A 23881-nucleotide genomic window follows, 5' to 3' on the forward strand; every position below is an offset into this window, starting at 1 on the left:
GTCTTCATTAGCAAAAACAATGTGTGATACCTATAAGACTCACATGGCCGCACATTTGAAAACTTTTGAAGATTTTTATACCTCTTTTACAATCTTCCAATAAAGAATTTCAGAAGGCTTTGAATCACTTATTAAAAAATGCAAAAATGTAACACCTTACTAGTTTGCAAAACCAATTAACTGTCATCAAAGAAGACAAAAATTTATCAGCTAAAATAAAACAAAAACTTTCTCATAATTGATAAGTGGGATTGAAAAATGACTATCACCTCAAACAGAACAAACTGACAAAGATTACAAAAGATGAAAATAATGTTATCTGAGTTGTGAAAAAATAGGCATGCTAATGAATGTATTATTGGTGGAGCTGGGTTGTGAATGAACATAAACATTCCAGAAAGCAAACTGGAGTATACTAACAAAGAAGCTACAATATCCATACCCTGTGGCACAGAGATTCTGATGGGGTGCTAGGGTGCCTGTGCTTGGACCCCAATTCTAAAATCACATTTCTCTTTCAAAATCACACTTCTCCCTAACCTCAAAACACTGTCTCAGGCAGTTTCTCTCCAGCTCGAGGACAACTTGCCCCAGCAAAAAAACTTGATCTCTTTTCCTGATGCAGTAGCCAGCTGTACCTACAGAATTTGTTACTTTGAACCAGCTGTGTACTGGGGCATAATGATATTTACTTACATTCATCTTGTCTAATAAGACACTGATGAGAGCAGCCTGGGTGTTAGTTAGTCTTGACCATTAGTTGTGAACTTTCAGGCCTAAAACCACACTTCCATGTACCCCTGTCTTGGGCTATTTCCCAATGAACTGTGGGTAAAATGCCTGTGCAGTAGATACTAAAAGTGCATGTTCCTTTAAGGACTAACCATTCTTTAACTACTCCCTAATCCCACCCTGAATCACCTAGGTAGCATATTTGACATGTTATACTACAAAATATTCTATATAAACTTTAAATGTATCAAGGTTGCAGGTTCCCTAAGAAATCTTGCCTGCTGAAAAGTGTAACAAGTCTTCACCACCTTGACTTCAAGAAGGCTCAAGTCCATGAATTCTTTTCCAGACAGCCAAGGCAGGGAACTCCAATCTTGGGGTTCCCCTATCTTTCCAGCCCTCATTAACTCCAGTGCTACATACTGCAAACCAACCTGAGCCCTCCATCACCTGAAAAAGGCCTAAAACCTGATCAATCAAGAGAATGATATTTTGGCCCACTCTGAGTTAAGATACTATAATTCTCGGCATACTCTCTGAGTAAACCCAAATGCTCCTTTACTACGTCAGCAATCACAAGGCTGAATGAAGCTGACCAGGAACATTCTTCTGTTTGTGATTGATAAGGACCAGGCACCTTGAACTGGACACTATCTTGATATTTCTCTTACCTTGATGTTTTATGGATACTATCCTGTTATGACATTCATGTTTTATGACATTCCCATGTTTAGGGCTGACAGATATGAAAAAGGCATGGGGGGAGGGGGAAATGACCACTTTCTAGCTCTATGGATATATGGTCTCCTTCAACTAGTCTTTCTTTGAGGTGTTTAATTTGACTTCATGCCTGCATGTTTCGCTAGCTCAAAGAGAATAAACTGTAAATATATCACCTAATTTCATTTGTCTCTTTTTGACCAAACTCTAGAGATTGACAGTTTTGGTGCCATGACTACAGATGGAATTGATGGAGCAGAAAAACGAACCACCCCTCCACCCCAACAAAGGTAATGGCTCAGCCACAAGACATTTTCCTGGAGTCTTAATTTTTTTGGGGGGAGGGAGGAAGTTAAGTCTCTATTCCCAACTTTCATTCCGAACTCCCACTAGTTAGGTTAAAGTCCATAATTCTCTCTGAGCTAGCTCTGGGGATGGGGATCACACTGCTCTGAACTGCATCGCTCTGCACTGTGTAGATCTTCTCTATAATCAACCTCTGCAATTCAGCTTCTGAATCCAACATCCTCTACAAAAAAAAAAAAAAAGACAAGGATGAAAGTGTCCATGACTAATTCTAAAACAGCACAGCAAGAATCAAAAGCTTCTTTCCTTAAAACTCATAAGGCCACTTCAGCTTTAGTACCATTTTCTTACAGGCATTTAATCTCCTTCCCCCTCCCCTTTTCCTTGAGGGCTGCAGTCCTGACAGAGGCAGACTACAGCCTCTCTATGGACTAGATTCCTGAACTTAACCTCACTGAGACCTGTCCCTTTAAATCCACAACCTTAAGGGTATTCTGAGGAAAGTTTGCAGGATCCAGCTCCGTCTGTCCCTCTTTCCCCCTCTCTCAACTAGAAGAAGTGTAGAAAATCATCTCATTTGCCACCTTGGTGGATACAGAGGTCACCCTCCTGGTCCTGGAAAATAAATTCCCCATCCTGCTTCCTCAGAGTAATGATAACCTATTCATGATCCCTGTCATTCTATGATTAGATTTGCACACTACTTTATTTGTTGTGTCAATTATACTTTGTCTGTGTCTTTGTTTCAGTGTCATGTTTGTGCTGTGAACTAGATGTTGTTACCCTGGAAGATTTAAAATGCAGCCAGCCAAAAAAAAACTTGTTAGTTAGGCCTGAAAACTATGTGGCTTGCCAAGGATTTCAGGCAGCCAAGGAGAAATGTAGGGGATGTAAAGGAAAGTAACAATGTAACTAATGCTTTGTCCACGCCCCACTTAACCTGCCCTCCACTAGTCATGTTGTAGCTGTCTGTCATGTCTGTTACTGCTACCAGGGCACAACCTCTCCTGTTTGTCATGTGACCTGCAGTAACCAATTGCAAGCAAATAACATTAATGTGATTTCATGACAAATAAAAATCTTAAGTAATAAGTGTAATTAATTTATATTAACTGAAATTTCTTTTTTAAGTATATTTTATTTGCAAAATAGTTTAATCATTATTTATACCTTTGCTTTCAAAGTGAGCCACTAAAAACCTATCTGTAGCCTGAAGAAGTTTAGCCTTTGTTAATTTTGGCCCCTCCCTATTGCCAAGTTGTGTAATTCTATTCTAAGAGTTGTAGCTAGAGAAAACACTGAGAAAGATTAATGCAGGTTCTAGAGGTTTTAAAATTAATCAATAATGAGTTTGGAAATTAGTCATTTTAAGATTGTAGGAGAAAACTCCTAGGACTTTGGGGTAATTCCAGGAGCTCACCCCCTGCTGAAACACCTCCCCACAATCCTGATCACCACTCCTGCCCCCAAAGGCAAGTGTATCTCAGTGCAAACAGCCTCATGTTTTTCCCTCTTAATCTCTCACCCCAGATCAGATTAAGAAAGAGAATAATGGGGAATTATATGAGAAACTTGGATCACCCTTCCTAACCTGACAGGAGAGGGAGAGGGGCAACAGTCACAGGGAGAAGGGGGGGAGGAGTAAGCACTGGCAGTGGCCCCAATGCCTCTCTGTGCTCCTGGGCACACTGCAAAGTACCCTGCTAAGGAAAGTCTGGGAGTATCACCTGCAGTACATTCTACCCACACTGTCCCAGTAGCTGCAAGTGGCTCCAGCTCCAACAGCATCTGCAGTTGTGAGAAGGGAGAAAGAGGGATGGGTCAGGTCCCATAGTCAGCATTCCCTGAGCCCTGTCACCAAGAATTACTACTACTGGTAAGACCCTGGCACCAGCCATCCCAGCCCCTAGGCAGTGCCCTCTACTGCATCCCTCCAGCACCCAGCTGCTGTCTAGGAGAATCCAGGTTACCCCTGAGAGTGCCTGGATTGTCACTATAAGGTAGGGGAACCAGCCAGCCTCTGCCCTTGGTAAGCCCCCCCTTCTTTGTTTCAGTTAAAGAAATGTACCAGTTATGTAACTTAGGGCAAGCTATTTTATCTCTGTTTGCTCTGTTTCCTGATTTGTAAAGGGAAAAATAATAATTGTGGTTGTTGTGGGATCAAAATGATAAAATGATTGTAAAGTGCTTAACAATGACTGGCATATGTAATTGTGCCCTACCTGACAATTTTAAGGTAGTTTTAAAATGACAAAGGGGATAAGATCAATAATTTCTATTTGTGGTTATTTGGAAATGCAATTGATATCCTCTGAAGTTTATTGTTTGTGTTATTTTATTTTTAAATTGTACTGCATTTCAAAAATTCTTTTATATCGTAAAATCTGAGAGATCATTGTGAGGCAGCAATGGTGCTAGACAAAATAATTTTTAATCTAGACTTCTTTGTATATGAATTTGGTTCTTAGAAGGATATGATAAAATCAAATAATCTGAAAACTGTTATATGTTTTAATGAGGTAAATTTAGTTATAAACAGGCAATAATGATATTTACTATAATAGCAAATTTCTATTTGAAAATCTATTATGAAAGTATATAAGGTAGTTTAAAGATTTAACTTCAACATATTAATGATGAGATGAAAGATTTTCTGTGAAAGACAATTTGGAAGTGCAGTCAGCTAAATCAATAATGGGTTTGTTCCAAGTTTTAAATACAGAATATTTTTTAGAGTATTGCTACATTTCTAAATTTTCTTGTATTGTGTGACTTGGTAAACAATTATATCAGCTATGTTGTTAGAAAAGCAATTCCTCCTATAATCTAAATGTTAGATTAAGAAAAGGGGGTGAGGAATGAATGGGTTAGGAAGCTGTTAGGCCTGCTGACCATGTGCTATAATATTCTAAGATACTATAATTTAAGGAAAATTATAAACTCCCAAAAGTTTTGTCTATGTTTAAGAGGAAGTTTCACTTAAAATTATTATCAACACTGTGCAAGTGTTTTCTGTGTTGTGAAATTCCTACTGAGTAAATGAGAATCCTTACATAAAACAAGAGTGTGATTTTCAAACCTGCTTCATTTTAGGATATACATATACGTGTGTGTGTGTGTATCTTAATTTGGAGATTTGTGAACTACCACATTTACTATGTGAGATTCCAGAATGTGATTATTTTCTTAATTTTGAGTGATATATTTAAAGAAAAAGAAAGAAAAGATACTGAGTAAATTATTAAAGGCTTGATAAGCTTTGTTATTGTGATAAGGCTGATAAAAACTTAATTTACTCCCCATTACAAAAATGTTTTGACTAGAGGAAGATGGCAACCAGGAACTTTGTGATAACTAGGAATTTAGTTTGTTATATAGTGCTTTGGGAATTTATATTACTTAAGGACATTTTACATAAACTTAGTTTTGATACATTCCAATTATAAAGATTATAGTTTTAAGGTGGAAAAGAGATGCCTATCATTTTATAAATTCCCAACTAATTTAGTGCATAAAAGTTAGAAGACCTTCTAAATTTTCATTTGCAAGCTAATTTATTACTAAATTATTATAATGAACTGTAGGTGGAAGATATAATGTTGTTCTTATCTGAATTTGTAGTCATTTTCTGGCCTTAGCAAGAATCAAATGAGTGTTTAAACTTATTATGTGCATAAAATTCAATTCTTGAAGTAACTCATTCTTTCAGAGTGATGAAACAAGCCCGTGAAACAAGGATGTAAATCTATCAAGTTGTGAGGTTCAACTCAGGATCTTTTGTTTTTGTTTAAGAAACAGGATTTTGGTACAGATAATTATGTTAATGAAAAGTAGTGACTTGTGAGTTATCTTAATGGCAAATCTGATTTTACTCAGGTCTGTTATTTAATCTGAAATTAGAACATGTGCAGAAATATATGCAAAAATACTTAAGACTCATCTTGAAGATGTTTTGATTATTTAAAGGGATTCTGAGAGCAGTAGCATTTTTCTGTGATGAAAACGCTGATTATTGGAACTTGCTATTCAAGACTTTATGGGACCATAATTTACTACAGTTTTGAGTGTGATTACAGGGATAGTTGTCCAAATTATCATGAAGCCAACAGTAGAAAACGGCAAGCACTGCAAGCTGAGGACTGCTACAGGTCGATGTCTGTGTCTGCATTATCTCCTTTCTGGAAAGGAAAATTCCCCACCTGGTTAATCCTGAACTCTACTTTTAACATCTTATGATTACATGATTGGCAGTCAGATATGACTCATGCCTAGAATCAAACAGAAGCTTTTCCCTTCTGTTATGATATATGACACTATAACTATGTCTCTCTTTTTTCTTTTATAGCAAATTTCTATAATCAAGAAATTCTGTAAGTAAAATATTAAAACTATTAAACATTTCTGAGTCACTTTAATAGGGTATAAGAATGAATATCTACAATTTTAACCTGTATTTGTGGTCAAATAGTATTGTAGGGATAATATCCTCCTAAGAGAGACGTGATTAGACAAAATAACAAGATGAAGATGTTAATATGATAGATTTCTAATTAAATAGTAAATTTTCAGAAAAACAATAGGATCAGACTGTTTTCTCTAAGAATTACATACAAAGGCGTATGATTGGCTTCCAAAATATGAAATTCAGGCTTTAAGCAATGTTTTGGTAATAAATTCTCAAAATTGGATTTTTACACACAAATCCAATGATAAAGAAAGTGAAATTATTTTCCCATTATTAAAGTATCTGATGATTTTAAAATGCAGAAGAGCTTATTTTATAGTTGGACCATCAATTTTTTCTTAAAAAAAGATTCTTATATCAGGCACAGTATTTAGGTAAGAATAGAAACAGCAAATGGTACATAAATTGAAATTCTCTGAAGTTTCAAAATTGGAAAAACTTTTAAGTGATTGTACTAAATTATACTAAGTCAGAATTTTCTAGGAACCTCTAGATTTGAAGCCAGAGAAGCAGAATCCCATTTAGAGATGTTCTATTGCCCAAGAAAGGAAAACTAGCGACCAGATTACCATATGAGATATCTGAGACTCAAAAGGTGCTGATTAAATGGACAGTGAGAATGGGTTACTGAGACACAAGGAGACTTGATATTAGTTAACAGTGGTAATAATGATTGTATTGCTTTGCATGATTTATGTTAAAGTTTTCTTGTTTATCTTGATAACATGTAAGTCTCCCTTCTCAAAACTAATCCACCGTGAGTCCTCCAAGTAGTCTGATGTGTACCTACCTTAATGTAACTACGCAATTATGGGAATTATGAAAAAAAACTTTATTGTACTGTTTGAACCAAGCCTTGTGTGGCTGGGAAACTAAACTATCTCATCTTGGTCTCTTCAACCAAAGACCTACATTATGGTGTTTTCTCTCAGTTGTCAACCCATGTGTCTTCTAAGACCTTAGAAATCTTTCTGACTACTCCCACAACTGCCAATTTGTGGGTGTGGACTCCTGGATCATCAGATGACAGCCCCCGCACCCACCCAGTGGACATCTAAGCCCTTGTCCTCCAGTTCCATAAAGGCCTAAAGACAACATCCAACACAAGCTGCTTTCCCAAGGATTCACAGCAAGCCTGAGAGAAAGCATTCCCTCCCCACTTGAGGATCCTTGCATGCCATTTGTCCATATCTCTAGGTTGCCCTAGTTTAGGTTGTCAGAGTTTATGATTTTCTTTTGCTGTGCCTGTCATTCTCTTTACCTTGGGCTCCCTTTTTCTTTACTTGCCTTTGTTTCCATTGCAAAGAGTTGCTGAAACTCCCCTTCTATCTCACCGAGGAAAAGTGAGGCTTCCCCATACCTTCCTTGGTCTGGCACCTTTGACCAAAAGGTGAGTTAATGTAAACCAGTTTGGGCCCCCCAACCCCATCACCTGAAAAAAGCCTAAAACCTGGATTGGTCAATCAGGAGAAAGACATTTTGGCCCACTCTAAGTTAACATACAATAACCCTTTGCATGCTCTCTGAGTGAACTCAAATGTTCCTTACTTTGTCAGCAATCACAAGGCAGAATGAAGCTGACCAGGAACATTCTTCTGTTTGTGATTGATAAGAACCAGGTGCCTTGAACTAGACATGATCTTGATTAACAGCACTCCTCTTATCTTAATGTTTTATGGACACTATTTGTTTTAACATTCGTGTTTTATGACATTCCCATATTTATGGGTGATAGATATGGAAATTATAATTTTGGCTGACACAAGCATCCTGTTGAGGGGAGCAGGAGGAACACTTTCTTGCTCTATAAGTATAGTCCCCTTCAGTTGGTCTTTCTTTCAGTTCAGTTTAATCTGATTTCATGCATGCATGCTTTGCTAGCTCATAGAAAATAAACTGCACATATATGACCTAATTGCCTTTCTCTCTTTTAAGACTAAACTCTGAAGGTTGACCTAATTTCATTTGTCTCTTTTTAGACCAAACTCTGGAGATTGACAGTAGAAAGGTACAGACAAAAAGAAAGCTCTATATATACCAAAATATTTATAGAAATATTTTTTGTGGTAGCAAAGTACTTAAGGGGAAGAAAGTGCATGTTCATCAAGAGGGGAATGGCAGTAAGAATTGCTGATTATGATGAATACAGAGAAAATGGAAAGATTTACGTGAACTAGAGCAAAGCCAGGAAACCTGTACGTATGCATATGGTATATGTATGTGTGTAAATATACACTACACAATGAGAAAAATATAAATGGAAAGAACCAACAAAAACAACAGAAAATGAATTTTTAAAGTAACCAAGAACAAGTTGGCCACAAAGAAGAAATATAAGAAGATGCCTTGCTTCATCCCATCCCTTTGCAAAGATGAAAGAGGTCTATGGGTTTACAACACACATTTTAGAGGATTTTTTTTGTACTGATCAATTTTATTAACTTTTCCCTTTTTTCTTTCTTTAAAAAAATATTATATGTTATTTGGGATGCTTATTTGTGCTGGAAGGAGTGCTGAGAGAATTCTAGTGACGTGAAAGTGAAAGATTTCATTAAAAGTTTTAAAAAAGAAAGGAAAATGACCATTGCAAAATTATGAGAAAAAAAAAAAAAAGACTGGACCCAAAGTAGAGAAATGAGAAGGTATCTCCTTCTATATTCAATGCCAGAAAGGAGTAGGTATGATGTGGAACAACTACATATAATGCCAAAATTTTTCAATGTATTGATCATTTTTGCTCAATTTTTTTCCTCTTCTTCTTTTCCTCGTCTTTTTTTTTTTTTATTCTTTTTTATAGAGGATACTCTGGGAAGGAGGAGATATAAAGAAGATACAGGGGGAAAAGCTAGGTGATGTAAAAAAGGCAAAGATCAATATAATTTTATTTTTAAGAAGAAAATGAGTATAAATGACTTAGTAATAAGCAAAGTCGCAGCAAGATATATTTCTTCCATTTTATGAGGTATCTTTTTTTTTTTTACCAATGACAGCCATTAAATGCAATTATCAAAATAAACTGAATTCTCACAAACTGTTAAACTAAGATTTTAAGAAATAATAAAGTATATTCAATTACCCTGTTCTTACTTAAAATACTGTTAATAATTTGAGAAGAAAAAAGTTTTAGGCCATTAGAAAATAAAAAGTATTTTTAAAATATCAATTATTTCTTTTCATCCTTTTCAATTAAAATACAAAGTTGTAGTAAAAGAGTACATGCATATAATTTGTAAATAAATATTTATATACTGGGAGCTGTATATGCTCAAAAAACTTTTACCTACAAGGTTATGCAATCAAAAAGTTTGGCAAGACTTAAGGAAATCAGGAAAGGGTGTAAGGGACTGGCATAAAATAAGAGTAATCTGATAGTCCACATGTCTGACACACTGGTAGTCCTTAATTAGTATAACAGTAAAAATAAGTCTACCACTGAAACAGATACAACCTAGTCATTGGAAACAAAAATAAATTATCACCAAAGCTATGTGCCGGCTCAAGGTAGGGCTAGCAACTTCAACACTACAAGGAACTCATGAATTCTGTGATCTGATTTAAGGTTTCAGGAGAAAAAAAATTAGCCCTGAACAGATGTGGCCTTTACATCAAGCTGTAGCCAAAATGGCCAAACACAAACAGAAAGGTTTCACATACCCTTTTGAAAGACTAATCTATCTTTTAGACCATTAATCTCATCATAAAAAAGAAAACAGAGCCAAAGACAATTACCTCAAAGTCTGCAGGAATTCCCTCACCCAGCACCAATCCTTTCTGGAACTACAACCTGGAATCACAGTACCACAACAGGGTCACTCTCCAAAGGGGACTCATACAAACCCTGAAACCAATCACAGAGGGATAATCAGCATCAGGGTAAGGGACACTCAGAGCTAAACATACTAAGTATCACCAACCAAGGCAATTCTCAGCCTCTCCAGGATAGCTAAAGTAAGTCTTCCGAATCTCCCTTTTCTTCCCTCACTATAACATTTCTAAGAAATTTCATTTAAGAGGACTTTAAGAAGAAATAAAGGGAATTAAGCATAAATTGATTACTGTGTTTAAATTCAACAGATTGTGCCTGTGCCCATCACACAGAGCTACAATAGAAACTGAAAATACAATTCCTGCTCTACAGAATTTTGTAGTTAAATAAGTCAGATAAAAAGGAAATAAGTCAATTTAAAAAAAAAATACAACTAGAGAACATCACCAACTAACAAAGAATAAAGTGTATTAGGTAATTAAAGAACAAGTTAGGACTGATGTCCATGAACAGAGAATGATTATTAGAGGAGGCAGATTGAGTCAATCATTCTACCGTAAAAGAGGCCTAATATGTTTATCAGATAAACATTATATCTACTGAAATAAAAAAGTATAAACAAAGGCTGGAATCTTCTTAGACTCAATCAATCCAAAGCAACCATATAAGAAAGGGAAGGGAGAAGAGCAAAGATGGTGGAGTAATGGCAAGGACTCGCCTGAGCTCTCCCCCAAACCTCCCCTAATGCTTTTAAAAATGGCTTTCAACAACTTCTAGAGCAGCAGAACCCATAAAAAGACAGCTGAAACCAATTTTCAACCCAAGACAACATGGAAGATTGGCAGGGAAAGTCTGCTGCACCCTGGTAAAAGAGGAGCATAGTCCAGCATTAGGCAATGCAGATGAGGCCCCAGCAAACCCAGAGCAGGTTTCAAGGCAACTGAATCACAAGGAACAGAGCAGTTTCCAGACCTCTCAGCCCACAGATGTCAAAGACAAGGTAGAAGGTCAGCAGGAATAGTCTGTCCAACCTGGGTGAGAGTGGAGTGCAGTCCAGTGTAGGCTACACCAGCAAAAACCCAGCCACAGCAATTCAGGAGCAGGCCTTGGGAGTGATTAAATCAACAGCAGCAATAATAGTGGCAGTAATTGCATCTATAGCTCTCAGCCCACAGTCTGAGGGGAATCAAACAATTGGTTGGAAGGAGATTACAGTGGTCTTTCTGCTAGCATTGAGCCAGGAATTTGCTATTTTGCTCATACTCAGATCTGGGCTGCAGCCCTAGGTGGTAATCCCAGTGTGAGGAGCAATAGAATAGCAGAGCTTGCAATCATCCTGGAGAGGGGAACCTCCTGGCAGTTCCAGAGTGGAAAAGAGAGCTTTCACCACTCATAGACCAGAGCACAGGCCAGGAGAGTAGTAAACACTTCTCATTAGAACAAACCATCTTGGAAGAACTGAAAACTTACATGTCCCTAGAAGCATCTCTGAAAATAGCAGCACAAAACCCTCAAAGCTCGGGACAGTGAACCTTCCACCCTAGAAGCAGAGCCCTATTTTAACAAAAAGTTAAAAGTCAAGAAGCAGGCAGTAAAAATAAGAAAAGGAAAAATAACTTTGACTAAAGAAAGTTACTATGATGACAAGAAGATCAAAACACACACTTAGAAGACAACAAAGCCAAAGCTCCTACATACAAAACCTCAAAGAAAAATATGAATGGGTCTCTGGCCATGGAAAAGCTCAGAAAGGATCTTGAAATTTAAATAAGAGAGGTGGAGGAAAAATTGGGAAGAGAAATGAGAGTGGTACAAGAAAATCATGAAAAATGAGTTAACAGCCTGATAAAGGGGACACAAAAAAATACTAAACAGACTAAGCCAAATGGTAAAAGAGGTCCAAAAAGCCATTGAGAAGATTGCTTTAAAAGAAAAATGTCCCAAATGGAAAAGGAGGTCCAAAAGATCAGCAAAGAAAATAATTACTTCAAAATTAGAATGGAGCAAATGGACGCTAATGACTTTATAAGAAATCAAGAAGCAATAAAACAAAACTGAAAGAATGAAAAAATAGAAGACAAAGTGAAATATCTTAATGGAAAAACAACTGACCTGGAAAATAGATCTAGGAGACACAATTTTAAAATTATTAGGCTACCTGAATGTCATAATGAAAAAAAAAAAAAGGGCCTAGACATCCTCTTTCAAGAAATTATCAAGGAAAAATTGTCCTGATATTCAAGAACCACAGGGTAAAAAAGACATTGAAAGAATTCACCAATCACCTCCAGAAAAAGACCCTAAAAAGAAAACTGCCAGGAATATTATAGCCAAATTCCAGAGGCCCCAGGACAAGGAGAAAATAGTGCAAGCAGCCAGAAAGAAACAATTCAAGTATCCTGGAGCCACAGTCAGGATAAAATAAGATTTAGCAGCTTCTACGTTAAAGGATCAGAGTGTTTGGAATATGATATTACAGAGGGCAAGGGAGCTAGGATTACAACCAAGAATCACCTACCCAGCAAAACAGAGTACAGCAGAACCTCAGTTTATGAGGAACCTGGTTTATATACGCTTCGTTGGACAAGGAAAAATTTTTCACAAAATCTGTCTTTCAGGATGAACATAAATTCACAGTATGAACACCATGTTTGGACTTGAATGGCTCATGAAGGGATGATGCTCGAGTAGAGCAATTTTTTTTTTTTTGCAAAAGTGCAACATTTTGTTGAAAAACATCACCCAAATAAGGCTGTAGGAATGAGTCGTGAATATTTTTAATGATAATGCAATGTCACATTTCTGTGACAATCTGAAAAAAAGTCAAAAACAAGTGTCATTAGATAGATTCCTAGTCAGAAGAAAACATAAAGAAAAAAACTCAGGGAGTCAAAAAGTGATCCTAAAAAATGAAAAATAAGTGAAGGCAGTAGTGTTAGTCTTACTTTCAGTGAAAGTAGCTTAAGAGGGAACACTTCTGACATTGAAATCCCTGGTGTTCTCATAGGAGATTCTCCTTCCAAGGAATAACCCCTTCCTTCCTCCTCCTCCCTCTCACTTCCCTCATGCCAGTCATGACTCTTCTCAAAGGTAAAGTGCAAGTACAGGGGAAAGGGATAAGCAGAGGTGGGGAGGTGAGGGAGATATTAGACGGGAGGGCAAATGGGAAGAAGGGGTAATTAGAAGTAAATACTTCTGAGGAGGGACAGGCAAAAGAGAGAATTGAATAAATGGGAGGCAGGATAGAATGGAGGGAAATATAGTTAGTCTTTCACTTCATGACTATTATGGAAGTGTTTTGCATGACTACATATGTATAAGCTATATTCAACTGCTTGCCTTCTCGGTGGGGATGGGTGGGGAGGTAGGAAGGTAGAGAAGTTGGAACTCAAAGTTTTCAAAATGAAAGTTAAAAACTTTTTACATGCAACTGGGAAATAAAACATACAGGCAATGGGATATAGAAATCTATCTTGCCTCACAAGAAAATAGAGGGGAAGGGATGAGAGAAGGGAGAGGTGTGATAGAAAGGAGGGCAAATTTGGGGAAGGGGTCATCATAATGCACAATCTCTTGGTGCAGGTGGAAGGATAAGATAGGGAGAAAATCTGGAACTCAAAATCTTGTGGAAGTGAATGTTGAAAACTAAAAATACATTAATTTTTTTAAAATGAGATAAATAATAAAACCTGCTTCCCAGAATTGCAAAGATATCCTTTTCTTTCAAGCATGTAGATGCTATGCTATTTTGTGCATATATGCTAAGTACTGATGTTGATTTGGGGTACCATTAAGTACAAATACAGATTGCATGCTTATTTCTTTTTATTGCAATTACATTTACTACAGCCTTATGTAAAATCATGTTTTCTACTCCTTGAAAACTTTGAGTTTATTCAAAGGAAAAGAGATATTTCTTTTGTCCTTCATTTTAACTCTGTGAATCTTTATATTTTAAGTGTATTTTTTTTGTAAGCAACACTGTTAGAGTCTGCTTTCTAATCCATTCTGCTATACTCTTCCATTTTATAAGTTAGTTCATCCCATTCACAATTATAATAATTATGTATTTCCTTCCATTTTGTCCTCTTATACTCTTCCTCTTTGTTCCACCTTCCTCTCTACAAATAAGGTAGTAAGAGAGGAAGTTTGCCTAACAGATGTGATCTATAAATGAAGTAATCTATTTCCACTGCATTGTCCATCTTCTCTTTCTCTTGCCCTACCCATCATCATAGGTTTTCACTCTCTTCATTTCCTTTAAATTTCCCCTGGATGCCCACTGGTTATGTTGGAGTTTGTTTGCTTACAACCATTACCTTACCTATTTATCCTGTCCTCCCTCTCAACATATGCCCTTCTCCCCTCTGTCCCTTCCTATATTATTTTCCCTTTCAAATAAATGTACTTTGATCTTTGGAGGCATTGGAAGGAGGTGGCCTGTATGTAGTTGTGTTCAACCTTTGGTTCATTTCACAAAATACTTTTTCTCTCACTCCTTCACCCATTCCTAAACATTCTTCATCTTCATCCTCCATTATGTGAGGTAAGGATTTTTATTGTGTGAGATAATGATAATGATATCCCTTTCCCTTCTTAACCCCATTTTCTTTAAGAGGTCTCTGTTTTGTAACAAAGGAAACAAAATTAAGTAAAACTAACCATAGTGACTTCATCTGAAAAGGCATACAACATTCCACACCTATAGTAAGTGGAATTGTTTGTAGGAACCTCCCCCCGCCCTTTATTGGTTTGGGCTTTTTTGTTTCACAATTTTTTTAATTAACTGAACATTATTTACTCTCTTCACCTCATCCACTTTACTGAAAAAAAGAGAAAAAACAACTAAATTCCTTGCAACAAATGTGTACTGTCAAATGAAACAAATTCCCTCAATGGCTGTAAACTAAAATCTGTCTCATCAAAGCTTACTATTTTCTTTTTATGTTTCTTTTTTCTCATGGTTTTTCCCTTTGGTTCTAATTCTTCATTACAACATGATTAATGTGGAAATATCTTTAACATGACTGTACACGTATAGCCTATATCAGATTACATGCCATCTTGGGGAAAGGGAACAGAGAGACGGGGAGAAAATTTAGAACTCAAAATCTTAATAGAAGTGAATACTGAAAACTAAAAAGAGATAAATAATTTTTTTTAATTCTGTCTCATTTTGTACCCTAAGTCTATCACCTCACTGTCAGGAGGTGGATAGTATATGTTACATTAATAAGAGTTCTCAGGACTTTCAAAGACGTTTATCTTTTACAATGTTGTGATTGTACTAGTTGCTTTCCTGGTTCTACTCATTTCATTCTTCATCAGTTTATAAGTCTTCATTATTCCCCCACTGATAAATGGTCAAAGGATATGAACAGGAAGTTTTTAGAGGAAGAAATTAAAACTATCCATAGTCATATGAAAAAATGCTCTAAATCACTATTGATTAGAGAAATGCAACTCAAAACAACTCTAAGGTACCACTTCACATCTATCAGACTGGCTAACATGACAAAACAGGAAGATGATAAATGTTGGAGAAGATGTGGGAGAGTTGGAATACTAACTCATTGCTGGTGGAGCTGTGAATTGATCCAGCCATTCTGGAGAGCAATTTGGAACTATGCCCAAAGGGCTATAAAAATGTGCATACCCTTTGACCCAGCAATATCACTTCTAGTACTGCATTTCAAAAAGATCATAAAAATGGGAAAAGGACCCACATGTACAAAAAATATTTATAGCAGCTCCTTTTGTGGTGGCCAAGAACTGGAAATGGAGGGAATGCCCATCAACTGGGGAATGGATGAACAAGCTGTGGTATATAAATGTAATGGAATACTATTGTGCTAGGCAAACTTAAGAAAAACCTGGGAAAACTTATATGAACTGATGCTGAGTCAAGAGAACAGAATCAGGAGAACAGTACACACATTGTGCATTGACTGACTTTGACGGACTTAGCTCTTCTCAGCAACGCAAGGACCTAAGACAACTCCAAAAGACTCATGATGGAAAATGCTATCCACATGCAAAGAAAGAAACATGGAGTCTGAATGCAGATCAAAGCATACTATTTGATCTCTTGATTATGTTTTGTTTTGTTTTTTCTTTCTCCAGGTTCCTCCTATGCATAACAATTCTTCTATACATCATGACTAATGTGAAAATATGCTTAACAAGAATGTATAAGTAGAACCTATATCAGATTGCATGCCATCTTGGGGAGGGAGGTGGAGAAAATTTAAAACTTATGGTGAATGTTGAAAACTAAAAATAAGTTATTTTTTAAAAAGGCTTCAAAAATCGTTCATTTTTGTAATACTGATGTCATAGTAGAACTTGTTCTTCTATTTGCTTCACTCTGCATCACTTCATACAAGTCCTTCCATCTCTCTTTGATATCATCTGTTTCTTCATTTCTTACAGCACATATTCCAACACATTCACATACCACAAATTATCCAGCCATTCCTCAATTGATAGGCATCCTTTTAGCTTTCAGCGGGTTTTCGCCACCACAAAAAAAAAAACAAAAACCTGCTATACATATTTTTTATATACAAAAGACCTTTTCTTTTTTCTTTGACCTTTTTGGAGGTAGCCTAATAGTGGCATACCTGGGTCAAAGGGCATGCACTGTTTTGTAACTTTTTGTGTATAATTATAAACTGCTTTCCAGAATAGCTGCGCCCATTCCCAGGTCCACTAACAATACATCAATTTGCCTGTTTTCTCATAGACCTCTGTTTCCAAATGTGATGGGTATGAGACAGAGGTTCAAACCTGCTTTATGTTTCTCTAATTATTAGTGATTGGGGCATTTTTAAATCACTATTGCGAGAAACTCATCTGTGGGGATCATAGGATTTCCCAGGCAGGGTCAGGGAGCTAGCACAGAACAAACTGCCAGCTGCCTCCCTGGTAGCATGCCCTTAAGAAGATCCATGTGATATGTCCCTTAGTACAGTAAACACCTTCTCCCTGAAAGGACTTAGAAACAGAGTGGGCAGAAGAAGGCATTTATTATGCTTCTCTCAAATAAGCAGGTGAAGTGCTCACTAGGAACACTCAGAGGCAGGAGTAAGTGAGGTTACCCAGTTCTGTCCCTCCAGTTAGTTAGGGTGAGTCAAATTCCTCAAATTCTTCACATTCTTTTCCCTGTGTAGGCGTGGCCTTACCGGTATGACCCCCTCAAGCTTGAACCAGTTTTTCCAGTTTAACCTTTCTAATCCCCTTGGCCCCTGATGGTCATTGTTTTGGTAAACTAAATAAACTTCTCCCCCCCACCCAGCCCCCATCCTTATTATTTCCCAATAACTTTTGTAGAACCAAAACAAGATACCATAATATCTCTTCTCACACTATAGACAACCTGGATTTCACCACTTGAGAAGTGTCTGTTCACATCCTTAAACAATTTCTCATTTGGGAAATGGCTCATATATTTGAATGAGTTCTTTATATATCTTGGAAGTGATATCTTTATGGAAGAAAAGTTTATTCCCCATCCTTCACCCCAGTTTTATTTTCTAATCTTCTCTTTACTGGATTTGTTGGTATAAAAATTTAACTTTTTGCAATCAAAATTATACATTCTTTCTTCTGTAGTCTGATCTATTTCTTCTTTGTTCATTAACTTTTCTTCAACCCATTGTTCCAATAGTTATTTTTTCTGTGTCTTTATAATATTTATGACATGACCTATAAATTTAGATCATATAGATCTAGATTACATAACCATATGGAGCTTATTTTGACATAAAGTGTTAATTTAAATCTAATTTTTTCCATACTACAACCCAATTTTCCCAGCATTTTTTGTCAAACAGTCTTTATCCTAGTAGTTCAAGTCTTTGTATTTATCAAATACTTTGGTACCAAATTAATTTGCTTCAGTAATGTGAAGTGTACTTAACCTTTGCACAAACTGATTTCTATTTTTTTTTTTTTTTACTAATCCCAAATTGTTTTGAGGATAATTACTTTGCAGTACAGTGTAAGTTATGGCACTTTTAGGCTCCCTTCATTCTCTCCCTGTTCCAGGCCATTCTACACACAGGTGTCAAAGTGATTTTCTTTAAATATAGAATTGATTATATTACACCTGTCCCCCATCCCAGCCCAAATCACCCAAATACAGTGACTTCCTACTACCTCTAAAATAAAATATTGACTCTCTGTGTAGATTTTGAAGTCCTTCACAACTGCTCTAGGTTTCTAGACTTACTGCACATTATTCCCCCTTCTGAACTCTGTTATCCAGTCAAATTGGCTATCTCTATTTCCCTTATTCATGACATTCCATCTTCCATCTCATTGCCTTTGGACTGTTCCCCCTGCCTAGAATGAACTTCCTTCTCATCTCCCCTTCATAGAATCCCTCCCTTCCTTAACAGTGTACCTCAAGTACCAGGGGCAGCTAGATGGTGCAGTGGATAAAGCACCAGTGCAGGAGTCAGGAGGACTTGAATTCAAATCTCACCTCAGACATTTGACACTCACTAGCTATGTGACCTTGGGGAAGTCACTTAACCCCAATTGCCTCATCCTGGGTCATCTCCAGTCATCTTGATGAATATCTGCTGACTGGATTCAGATGGCTCTGGAGAAGAAGTGAGGCTGGTCAAGTTAAAACCACTCTGAGGTACCACATCACACCCATCAGACTGGCAAACATGACAGAACAAGAAAATGATAAATGTTGGAGAGGATGTGGGAGAGTTGGAACACTAATTCATTGTTGGTGGAGCTGTGAGCTCATCCAACCAATCTGGGGAGCAATTTGGAACTATGCCCAAAGGGCTACAAAAATGTGCATACCCTTTGACCCAGCAATATCACTTCAAGGACTGTATCCCCAAGGGATCATAAAAATGGGAAAGGGTCCCACATGTACAAAAATATTTATAGCAGCACTCTTTGTAGTGGCCAAGAACTGGAAATCAAGGGGATGCCCATCAACTGGGGAATAGCTGAATAAATTATGGTATATGAATGTAATGGAATACTATTTCACCATAAGAAATGATGAACAAGAAAACTTCAGAGAGGCCTGAAAAGACTTACATGATCTGATGCTGAGTGAAAGGAGTAGAACCAGGAGAACTTTGTGCACAGCAACGACCACAGTGTGTGAGAGTTTTTTCTGGTAGACTTGGATCTTCATAGCAATGCAAGGACTTAAAAAAAAATCAAAATTCTCAATGATCTTCTAAGGAAAAATGCCTTCCATATCCAGAGAAAGAACTATGGAATTCAATCGCAGAATGTAGCAGATCTTTTTTTGTGTGTGTATATTTAATGTTTTGGTTTGTTATATGATTTCTCCCATTTATTTCAGTTCTTCTACACAGCATGACTATAATGAAAATGTATTCAATAGGAATGTATGTGTAGATCCTATATAGAATTGTATGCCGTCTCGGGGAGGGAGGGGGGGAAAATCTAAGTTTTATGGTAGTGACTGTAGAACACTAAAAATAAATAAAATTAATATATATTAAAAAAAAAAAAAAGAAGTGAGGCTGGTGACCTTGCACAGCCCTCCCTCACTCAAAACAAAGTCAAGTGCAAGTCATGTCATTATTTCTCTGATGACATGGTCTTCTTTGGGCAATGAAAGATGAACACACACACCTCAAGTACCCAGTTCTACATAAGGTCTTTCTTGAACTTAAAAGCTGCTAGTGTCTTCTCTTTATATTTATTTAGTACAGGTTTACATATGAACCTACTGTTTCTCCCATTAGAATGTAAGATCCTTGTATTTATATCCCCAGTGTCTAGAACAAAGTCCTGGTACAGACTAGAAGCTCAGTAAATATTTGTTGGTAATTGTTGTTTGCTCTTAACTTCATTTCACTTATCTCAGAAAAATAAAAGAAACTGAGACTGGTTAAGGTTCACCGTCTGGTTCTTAACTTAGTAAACAAAAATACATTATAAGTTTAAATCTAAAAGATATATGCAATACATTTTAATTGCTTGTCTTACTCTAAACAAGCAAACATTTCTTTTATGGTACAAAAAATAAAATTTTAAAATATCTTCTAATTAATGTTGGTAAAGGGCTCAGATCAGGGTTAAAAGGTTTGGGAAACCTATCACTGAAAGCCAAATCTGAGGCTCTTGTACAGAACGTGTTACACTTTCTGCTACCCACTCTGCAGGACCTGTAGGAGTTAGGGAAAATGGTACGGATTCATGGTAGATTTATTGTAAGTTAATTCTCGTGACTAAAATATTCAGAATTAATTTCCTATAAGCATTATTATAACTTTCTGTTTTAATACGTATTTGTCAAATATTCCATTTTCCAGAGCAACTCCTAGTTTTGTACAAATTAATCAAACATTAAAAAGTAATCATTTCTATCCATTTTTGGACATGGCAAATATATGGACTTGCTTTGGACATATGGACTATGCTTATTTGCTACAATGACTATATTTGTCTTTCCATGGTGGGGAGGGAAGAGAAGGAAGAGAATTTTACTGATTATTTCCAATTTATCATATTTCTATTTTGATTTTATATAATTGTTTGTATGCTGTCTCCCCCATCAGACTATGAGTTCTTTGAGCATGGGGACTGTCTTTTGCCATTTTTGTTGGGAGACTAGCATGGTTGTAGTAAGAAAAAAAAATCACAACAGAGTTTCTCACAAGTGAGCAATAGAAAGCCTACAAGTCCCCCAAGAAATGACAATTTTTTACTATTTTTTTAAATTACAAATTTAACTCCAAAAAAGTGAACTTTTTCATATACATAGTAGAATGGAAAAAGAGGATTAAAAGTGAAACTGTGAATTTCTATTATGCTACAATTCTCTTTAAAAGAAAATATATAAGAAATTCAACATATTACTTTTAAAACTGTCCTGGCTAAACAGATTCTTTTTAAACTTCTGTTCTCTTTGGTGCATTATTTAAAAATGCCTCAATGACCCACTTTTCATTCTTTTTTGTGTGGAAAAGAGGGGAAAGGAATGGCACAACAATCACGTTGGAAGCTATATTGAAGAGACTTCAAAAAAGAGTATGATGAAATGAAGTGGAGGTACAGACTGTGGTATTCTCAAGTTTAATTACAGCTTTCAGAAACAGCAGAATCAAGTGAGGGTTTCTGTGGATGGAAAAGACATAGGTATGTTTCTAAGTAGTAAGGAAGCAGTCAATAGATGGAAAGTGATTGAAAATCAATTAGAAAGGAAAGATGATAGGATGATCTGCTAGATAAAACACAATGGAATGGGATTACATATGAATGTAAACAGTTTTGTTCAAAGGGCTATCTCTTCAAATAAGATGGGGTGAAGGAAAACACATACTAAAAAGAAGAAAAATGTGTGTGTGTGTGTGTGTGTGTGTGTGTGTGTGTGTGTGTGTGTACACAAAGGGCACAGGATAACCTGAATATGAAGGGAGAATACCTAAACAATAAAATGTACTGTTTAGTGGAATGTACTCAGAGTAAGAGAAAGGGAGAGGTAAAATGTAGCAAATCATCTCATGTAAAAGAGGCAAGAAAGAGCTTCCCACAATGGAGGGGAAGAGAGGGAAGATGAAAGGGAATAAGTGAGCCTTACTCTCATGGGATTTGGCATAAAGAGGAAAAAACACACACTCAACTGGTTAAGGAAATCTATTTTATCCTGCAGGAAGGCAAGTGGGAAGGCAAAAGGAGGGGGAAGATAACAGGAAGCTCAACACGTTGGGGAAAGGTATAATCAGAAGCAAACACTATTGTGGGAGGACAGGTCAAGGGAGAGAATGGAATAAATGGAGGTCAAGAAAGGACGGAAGAAAATGTGGTTAGTCTTTCACAACATAACTATTATGGAAGTATCTTGCATGGCTACACATGTTTCCCCTACATTGAATTGCTTGCTTCCTCAATGAGAGTGGGTGTGGAGGGAGGAAGGGAGACAATATGGAACTCAAAGTTTTAAAAATGAATGTTAAAAATTTCTTTTGCATGCAACTGGGAAATAACATGTACAGCCAATGGGGTAGAGAAATCTATTTTGCCCTACAGAAAAATAGAGGGGATAGGGATGGAAGAAGTGGAAAGTAATAGAGAGGAGAACAGACTGGAGGAAGGAGGAGATAGGGTGTATGCCATCCTGGGGTAGGGAGTGGGGAGAGATGGGTTTTGAATTCAAATTCTTGTAGAAGTGAATGTTGAAAACTGAAAATAAATAAATAAAACAAATAAATAAAATATATATTTTTAAAAGAAAGCCAATGATGGGAATTAACTTTAGCACAATATCTCCATATTGTACTTTAAATATATTCATTGAATTGAAATGAATTGTAGCAGAACTTGGATATCAATAATTCTTACAAAGATGAAATTCTATCAACTTTGGGTTAAATTACAAGGACTCTTGGTAGAAGAAAACCAAAATAAAACAAAACCCTCTCATCTTTTAATTCATGTAAAACATTTATCTTTGAGAGGAATTTATTTTTGCTGTTTGTATGATAGTACAAACCTATATGTATGTCTTCGTTTTAGAAAATTTAAGGGACCTGAAAAGTTTTGCTTCCCTTGCTATATTACTTATTCAAATACAGTCAGGATTAATATTAAGTTTGCTAAAATGCAAATAAAAAATATTTCCTAAAGGAAAAAAAAAAGACTGTCAATAGTGAAGAGACTATAGGAAAGCAAGCACACTAACACACTCTTGATAGGGCTGGTCCAACTCTTCTCAAAAATTCTTTGGAATTATGCAAGAAAAGGTAACAAACTGTTCATACCATCTATACCAGTGATCACCCTGCTGATTACATTCCCCATGGAATACAACATGACAACTACACAAAGACACACAAAAAAATCTCATCCTATATGTACCAAAATAAATGAGGTCCCATCAAGAAGGGAATAGTTACGGAAATATAAGACTTTTAACAAAATATAAGACTTTAATGCAATATTATTATGCTATTAAAAAAGAAACAAACATGAGAAGTTCAGGGAAACATAGGAGGAATTGTGTGAACCACTACAGAATGATGTAAGCCTAACCAGGAAAACAATATACACAATACTACAAGTCTGGGCATTCCACAAGAATGAAAGGCTACAGTTAGGACACATTAAGTGAAATCTCCAAGACAGTACAATTCCAGAGGTAGGAGGCCTCCAAATCTATTTCCTAAGCATGGCTGGGTCACCCACACAAACTCTTTCGAACCCAGGATGGGTTCATCCTCATCCTACCCTTTCTGCCAGGATTCCACACTGCAGTCCCAAACCATCTTTACAACCAGACCAAAGTGAAGGATAGGAAATAGAAGGGAAAATGCCCAAATAGCACAAGTTTGGTACTACAGGGAATATCAGATATGACCATCACAAATTAGATAAGGAATAACTATGAGGGAAAATTAATGAGCCATATCATTTATCCATGTTTAACTAGTTCTTTTCTGATCAAAAATCTTTCTGCTATCCTTTATTTGCTTCTCCTGCGCAATTCTCTTTAGGCAATAAATTGTAGCGAGGAAGGCAGTGTGGTGTACTAGATGGACCAACTTTCACATTAGGAAGACATATGTACAAGTCCTTATCATAATATATAATTTGTAATGATGTAAAACTTACTAAATTTCTCAATTCTCCAGAAACCTCTCTAAGATAGCACAATTCAAGTTATTAGAGGGGAAGTATTTTAAGAGTTCCCTGTACTGATGAAATCATAAATCCATACCCCCCAAAAAGTTAATGTGTGTATATACACATGTATACATATAAAAGACTATAAAATTTTATGTATACACACGTATGTTGCACTCTCCTGAAGCACACCACAACCTTCCATATTATAGTCTTAAGACTGTTTCCAAAACATAAATGAAGGTCAGTTCAAATCT

At 36.4% G+C, this 23881-nt stretch overlaps 1 protein-coding gene across 9 annotated transcripts in view; it reads right to left on the reverse strand.

The window, feature by feature from the left end:
* MAP2K4 (mitogen-activated protein kinase kinase 4) overlaps nucleotides 1-23881 on the reverse strand; it is a 202584-nt gene that overhangs the window by 170902 nt on the left and 7801 nt on the right. For 2 of the 9 annotated variants that reach the window (XM_072645064.1, XM_072645063.1), the window contains exon 2: nucleotides 9953-10061. The exons of the other annotated variants lie outside the window; for them this stretch is intronic. The gene's annotated coding sequence lies outside the window, so the exon portion shown is untranslated. The remainder of the gene's footprint in view (nucleotides 1-9952; nucleotides 10062-23881) is intronic. 9 annotated transcript variants of the gene reach the window in all.

The sequence above is a fragment of the Notamacropus eugenii genome, chromosome 2, assembly GCF_028372415.1.
Source record: "Notamacropus eugenii isolate mMacEug1 chromosome 2, mMacEug1.pri_v2, whole genome shotgun sequence".
NCBI classification, from domain to species: Eukaryota; Metazoa; Chordata; class Mammalia; order Diprotodontia; family Macropodidae; genus Notamacropus; species Notamacropus eugenii.